Source organism: Coenobita brevimanus, chromosome 101 (assembly GCF_032717465.1).
Source record: "Coenobita brevimanus isolate Jiangsu-jjx chromosome 101, ASM3271746v2, whole genome shotgun sequence".
Taxonomy (NCBI): Eukaryota; Metazoa; Arthropoda; class Malacostraca; order Decapoda; family Coenobitidae; genus Coenobita; species Coenobita brevimanus.
Window position 1 is genome coordinate 375,001 of NC_137054.1, and position 7,222 is coordinate 382,222.

Sequence of the window (7,222 nt, forward strand, 5' to 3'; positions counted from 1 at the left end):
CCCATTATTAATCTCAGCTACTGATACCGGTACTATGAACCAGTACCTAAGAAAAATTTGTAATATACAGTGTACATAAATCGACTGAGAGATAGATGTAGCACCATCTGCAGGAAAGAATACAATCAACTCCAAAAAACGAAAGAAATCAAGTACCGCTTTAAAAAAAAAAAAGTATGCATATACATATAAAATCAGTGAAGCAAAACAGGTTTGGAAAAAGAGTCCCCCCGCGATTCCGACGTCTTATAAAACTCGTGATCGGCCTCCCTAAACATCATGATCGCCCCCCTCCCTCGGAATCGCCAGCTTGTGTTGTCTCGCAGTAATTGGGTACTTCATCTTGGTAGGAGCTGGGAGGAGGAGGGGGGGGAGGAAAAGATAGGGGAAGGGAGGGAGGGGAAGAGAGGAGGGAGAAGGGGAATGAAAGAGAGAACATAGACTAAGGAAAATAGTGTGACATATAATACATACTGTACATATTGGTCGTTTATTTTATTTTTTATTTTTTCATTCGTCTGTGGTTGTTTATTCATCTATTTATTCATCGATTTATTTTATTCAATTGGTGTTATTCAATATTTTCATTCATATATTTATTTACCTATTTACTTAGAGGGAGGGAGGGACAGAGAAGAGAGGGAACAATGGTGAGATAAAGGAGAATGAGAGAATATGGGATAAGATAGAATGGCTGAAATAAATATTCGGCTGTTCTCTTCATTTGTTCATCTGTTTTCCTCCCCTCGCTTCTTTCCTAACAGTCTCATCATCTCGTCATCCCTCCTACCTTCCCTAAATTCCTCACTTCATCTCTTCCCTTTCTTCCTTCCTTTCATTCTATCCAGCTCCTAATATTACATATCACTGGTATGCCCTTCTTTTTAACAAACAGTCTCGAAAGTACCATTAGGTCTGTTGCTGTTTGTTTTCCTTTGTATTCCTTTGTATTTCTGCGTTTCTGTTCCCCCATCCCTCCATTCCGTCCGTCCCTTATCCCTCCATTTCTTTCATAATATTTTTCTGTTGTTAACTGGTTGTTTGTTTATTGTATTTGTTATATTAACAAGAAACAGTTATACTGTGTTTGTGTTGTGACCTCACTGTTCTTTTAATTCAGATGGTAGTATATTTTTATTTCATCACTCCAAATAACGGTTAGCATTCTATTTTTGTAACAAATCATTACCAACATACCTACATATTCTCTGGTAGGTACATTAATAACTAATAAGGAAGCTATTCCTGTAAAGTTTAACAATAACAATACCTTCATCCATAACTACCGTATAAATAGTAACTATTTTGCTAGTACCACTTGTAAAACTAACTCCATCTTATTCCATTATCTCCTCCAGGTGTTAGTCAGTAATACCGGTATTTGATGTTTTTGTCTGACAAGTCATCACAGTAACTTTGAATTTCAGAATGCCCCATCACATCATTTGCGTAGCCTGCTCCGTTAGTTTCCCCGGACCCTATTATTCAGACGGTTCCTTTGTTTGCAGGATGTGTTAACTTCGTCTAGACCTAGAAGACAAGCTGACCGAGGCTACTGACAAAGTTTACAGTCTTACCCGAAAAGTTGATGTGCTGGAGGAGTTTAATGAGGGCAACATCAACCAACAACTGGTGCTGTCGAGGGTGGCAGTATTGTTGATCCTCCTCCCACTGTAGTTACTTATCCCCTCACTATACAGAATGAATTCCTGCCATTACAGAGTGGTGCAAGGTTAGCGAGAAGAGAAAGCATCATTGTGGTAACTGCATACAGCAAATTTAAGATTCCTGAAGAAATAGAGGAACAGCCCCACGAGGCACGAGTTGTGGGGGGCTCCATCATCCGTGGTCAGTTGGTGGAATTTTGCGACAGGACATCGTCTAAACAAAAGCTTTTTTGTATTCCAGTTACAAGAGTAGATGGCGTAATCAAGGCTGTGGATGCCGTTCTTGAGAACGCAGCGAATGATAACCTTGTCAATATTCGTACAACTATGTCCAAACCCCAATCAAATGAGCTAATGGAGAAATACAGAATGATGATCCGACGCAACAAGAAGAAAACTAACATTTTAATTTCAAGCATATTCCCAAGGATCGATGCAGGGAATGTCTGTTTACTGTAAATCTTTCATTTTAAATAGCAGAATTAAATTACTCTGCTTGCAGAAAAGCGTGGAGTTCATTGACACATAGAATCATTTTTTCGAGCAGCGAACGCTAATTTCAAATGATGGACCACACTTTAATGTCGTTGGTTCTGCCCGTCTTGGTTGTTTGCTTGGTGTTGCGGTACGTTTTTTCTGCAGAAAAAACAAGCATCATAGGACGTAAACACACCAACCAATGAGGATATCATACAACTTGATAAAACTATAGGCAACGTGAGCTCTCCATATCAGAAAGGAAAATACATGAGAGCTTTTCTCGTAAATGTGCTTAGTATGTGTAAAAATTTTCTTACTTAGAGGCTCATGTCTTAACTGAAGATAATTTCTATGTAATTGGTATAACAGAATCGTGGCTAAATACTGAGTAAAAGACATTCTAGCAGGGTTTAATTTACCAGGCTGTCACATTTTCAGCGGTTGAAAGGAAGGATAAAGAAGGGACGGTTTGTGGTTATAGACTTGTTTTAAATCAGAATCCCATCATATACCTTCACCTTATAAATGAATCTCACCATAAAAGCAACATTTGGGATTAATTTGCTGCTGTCGCCCACCTAGGAAACAGTCACGCAACATCGACAATGAAATATACAATCAAATTGCCAAAATCTCCTATATGCAACCGTCACTGTGATGGCTGGCGATATTAATTTACCAGTTCCGAAATGGGAACAAGCCCTATCCTCACACACGAGAGGTTAGACCAATATACAGGCTTGCAAGAAAGCTCATTATATCAGTTCATAAATTATTCAACACGTGGAGCTAACCTCTTAGATCTTATGTTAACCTATCTGTCCTATCTATCTATTGCCAGACGCCTTCATCCCTTATACGGGGTGGCAACAAACAAATCGCCTCCACGTCGCCCTGTCCCCCCGCCATTTCACTGCCCCTGCTCCCAACTCACACCCCCTCTCTCATGTATACCTCTCCAGTCCATCCCCCCATCTCATCCTTGGCCCTCCCCTCCCTCTCTCCCCCTCCACATCACTCACATACACACTCCTCGTTAGTCTCTCACTCTCCATCACTCTCTCACATGGCCAAACCACCTCAGTATGTTTCTCCCAGTGCTTCCTATCACATTCACATCCACACCACAACGCTCCTTCACATCCCTCTCATTTGTCAGTCTGTCTCTCCATGTAGACCTTCACACAGGCTCCTCTCAAATAACTCATTACCACTGCTCTCACTCTTGTGTGTCCCTCCAACAACGTCCAAAGCCTCACATCCCCACGTCAGAGTTGGTATCACAATACTCGTCATGTAACTAACTTTTTCACTTCCATGCTCACTTCCCTGTTTCCCCTATCCACTGCCCTTCAAGGAACCAGGAACCTTTCTTCCTTGTTGTACCCTTTCAAGCACTTCACCATCCGAACTTCCATCCTTACTCATCACACTACCCAAGTACTTAAACGTTACTCCCATTTTTCCCATTTCCTCATCATCCCAATCTCACTGTACATTCACAGACTTCACCTCTCTCCGAAGACCATAACTTTACTCTTCCATTCATTCACACCTTTAAATTCCGTTTCACACACACTCTCCCAAAATCATCCACCAAGCTTTGCAGCTCCCCTTCGTTCTTCACTTAACAACACAATATCATCTGCAAACAACAGTTACAGGGAGTTTCCAAACCATGCCCTCTCTCATTAGGACCACTCCAACATCCACTGCCCTACCTTGAACCTCTTTTATAACCCCATTCACTTATACAGATTGAACAACCATGGAACATGACACATCCCTGTTTCAACCCAACCTTCAAATATAAAAACTCACTCAGTTCACTATCCACACGCACTGCAGCCTTAGCACCCTCATACATACTCTTCACACATCATTCAACAACTTCCCCATCTACTCCATATATTCTTAATACTTCCCACCAATCCTTGTCTATCCACCTCTGTCCATATGCTTTCTCCAAATCCATAGAAGGCTGCATACAACTTCTTTTCCTTCCTCTAGACACTTTTCCACTAAAGATCTAAGAATGAATATCCTGATCTACACAATCTCTTCCCCTTCCCTAAAACCTCCCTGTTTCTTCTCCATACTAATTCCTCTCATTATTTTCCCTAACAATCTGTCAATAAGTATCCTACCACGCTATACTTTTCCTATTACACTAAGAAGGCAAATGCCTCTATGATTACCACGCACTTCGTTTTCCCGTTTCCCTTTGTACAAGGGAATAATTATACCTGACGTCCTATCATGCGAGACTTTACCTTCCTCCCAGGCCAATCTGCACATCTTCCACATCATTCTACAACTATCTCTCCCCCATGCTTCAGCATTTCACCACACACATCATCAATTCCTGGGGCTTTCCCCATTTTTGACTGTCTTCTTTTGCTTCCACAACTTCCATCCTACTGATTTCCTTCCTGTCTTCTCACCTCCCTCCTTCTCCCCAGCCATTCCCCCAGCCACTTATACTTGCATTACTTATGTTAACCACATTAGAAAATTTAGTAACATTATTGTTGTGAAGATAGAATTTAGTACAAGCGATCATCTACATAGTAACATTTAACCTTAAATTCGAGTGAAGACAGTGTCAAAAGCCAATTATAAGAAAGTGCCCAAGTATAAGAGGGCTAATTTTGACAAATTAAAGGCACTTGCTTGAGTTCTTGTGATTGTGCACCCCTTCATCGAAACATGATAGATATCAGTGATACATGGCAATTTTTAACAGAAACTCTCAACACTGCGGTCAAGTTATGTATTCCAGTGCACAACAGAAGGCACTGCCATAAGATTATAAGCCGAAAATGGTGGAATTCCAATATTAAACATTGTCTTTTAGCAAAAAGTATTGGATACAAAAAAATATAATGTCACAGTGAATCAAAGTGATAAAAAGAAATATGATGCTTTTTGACAGAAAAAACAAAAATTAAACAATTGAGAAAAACCCTGGGGTACAAGTTGTAATATGTCAGTATTAGTCAATTAAATCCCAAGGAATTTTTTCACCTATATCAAGAAGCAAAATTTTAATAACTCCAACAATTGGATATTTTTATCACAAATAAACGAGAGTATACTGATTATGAAAATAAGATGGCAAGAAGTCTTAATAACTTTCTTCAAGTCAGTATTAACAATAGAAAATACACAATGGATTCCTTCACTTTCCCCAGTTCCTATTGAAGATGGTAACATAATCAGTGATATTACAGTTGGCTTAAAAAACGATATATGACAGCATGCAATCAGTAAATTGAAGGAGGAAAAGTAAAACCCAGAGATCGGACGAAATATCTCCACACATATTAAAGGAACTACAGAATAAGAAACAGCAAAGATCTTTCCGTGAACTTCTTAACTTAGCACTAAAGAGCAGTAAGGTGCCACACGAGTGGAAGTTTGCAAACATAACTCCGTTATGCAAAAATGGCAAAATAAAAAAGCACAGCCAAGAAGACTACCACTTAATTTAGTTTAACATTGTGGTTTGTAAGCTGCTTACAACGAAACTACTGTCAGATAAGTTTGTGGCAAAACACAGAGAAAAATAATCTCATCAAGGACTTGCAACACGGTTTTTTTCAGAATAATTACTCTTTGCCTCACAAATCTCTTGAAATTTTTCAATTATGCACTTAACATGTACAGCGAGACTAAATCTGTATTGACGTTGTCTGTCTCGATTTTCAAAAAGGCGCTTTGTCAAAGTTCCACAAAAAAAGACTCCTTCAGAAGCTAAGAATTGCATAATTTTCAGTGGTAATGAGTTTGAGGTGATCAAAGATTGGCTCACCGAGTGAATGGCTTGCAGGAAGTGTAATATATGGAAAAGAAATCAGACTGGCAAAGGACGTTACAAGTGGAGTGCCAAAGGGTTGAGTATTAGGTCTATTCTCTTTTCAGTATAATTAAATAAGGCTGATGAAGGATTATGTAACAAAGCAGACACAGCACTGCAGAGGCAAGCTTTTTAGAGAGATCTTGTTATGTTGTTTAACTGGGCCCAAACATGTGCAAATGGACTTCAGTATTAATAAATGTAAACTACTTAACACTGACAGTAAAAAGAGGAGTAAGGGCCAGTTATAACATAACATTCAAATCAATAGATTAATGAATCATAAAAAAAAAAGACATAGGAGTTATAATAAGTTATATGAAACCAAGCAAAGAGGTGTATAGAGGCTGTTAAAAAAAGCTAATAAATTGTTTGGATTCATTGATACAGCATTCAAATATATAAATCCAAAAATATCATCATCACTTCTTATAATTCCTTAGCATGCCCGCACTTGGAGTGCTGCGTCCATTTCTGGTCACCATATTACAGTATAAAGAAAGAACACTGGAGAACTTGAGAGAGTACAGTGAAGAGGGTAGCAAAAATGCTACCTAGTTTAAGAAATAAACGATATGAGGAACAGTAAGAAGAACTGAATGTGTTTACCTTTAACTAGTGTGACTACAAGAGGATTTCATTCAAGTATACAAAATCTTCAAGGGACATGATAATGTGTGAAACTGTCGAAAAGGAATTCACAGCAGATGGGTCGAATTATACTAGAAGCAATGGACATATGATCATTAGTAAGCGTTTCTGCTCACATGAAACTAAACAGTTCTTCAACAGAGTTGTTAATAAATGGAACAAGTTAGCTCCTTTGGTGGTTAACTGTGATACAGTGCCAATATTTAAAAACTGACAGAAGGATAAGTATTTGTCTGCTAATCCTCAGATAAGCATGTTCACTTCTAATTAATATATTTATGTTCATTTAACATTTCTTGCAGTTGATACATTGGATGGTGTACTAGCAACCATTAAGCAACAATGACATGTTCCTTAAGTTAAATAGATGTGTTTCTCTTGCAGGTTAAAATAGTATAGAAAATGAGTTCCATTCATCCTTTCCTACTGAAATATCCAATTACAGCTTTTCTATGTTTGCATGGTGTTCCTTCTCACTATTTCCTCTGAGCTTCTGCTATTCCATTATTTAATTGATTGGAGTGGGGGGAGCCTTCTTGGTTTACAATCCGTGTCTTTGACAGAT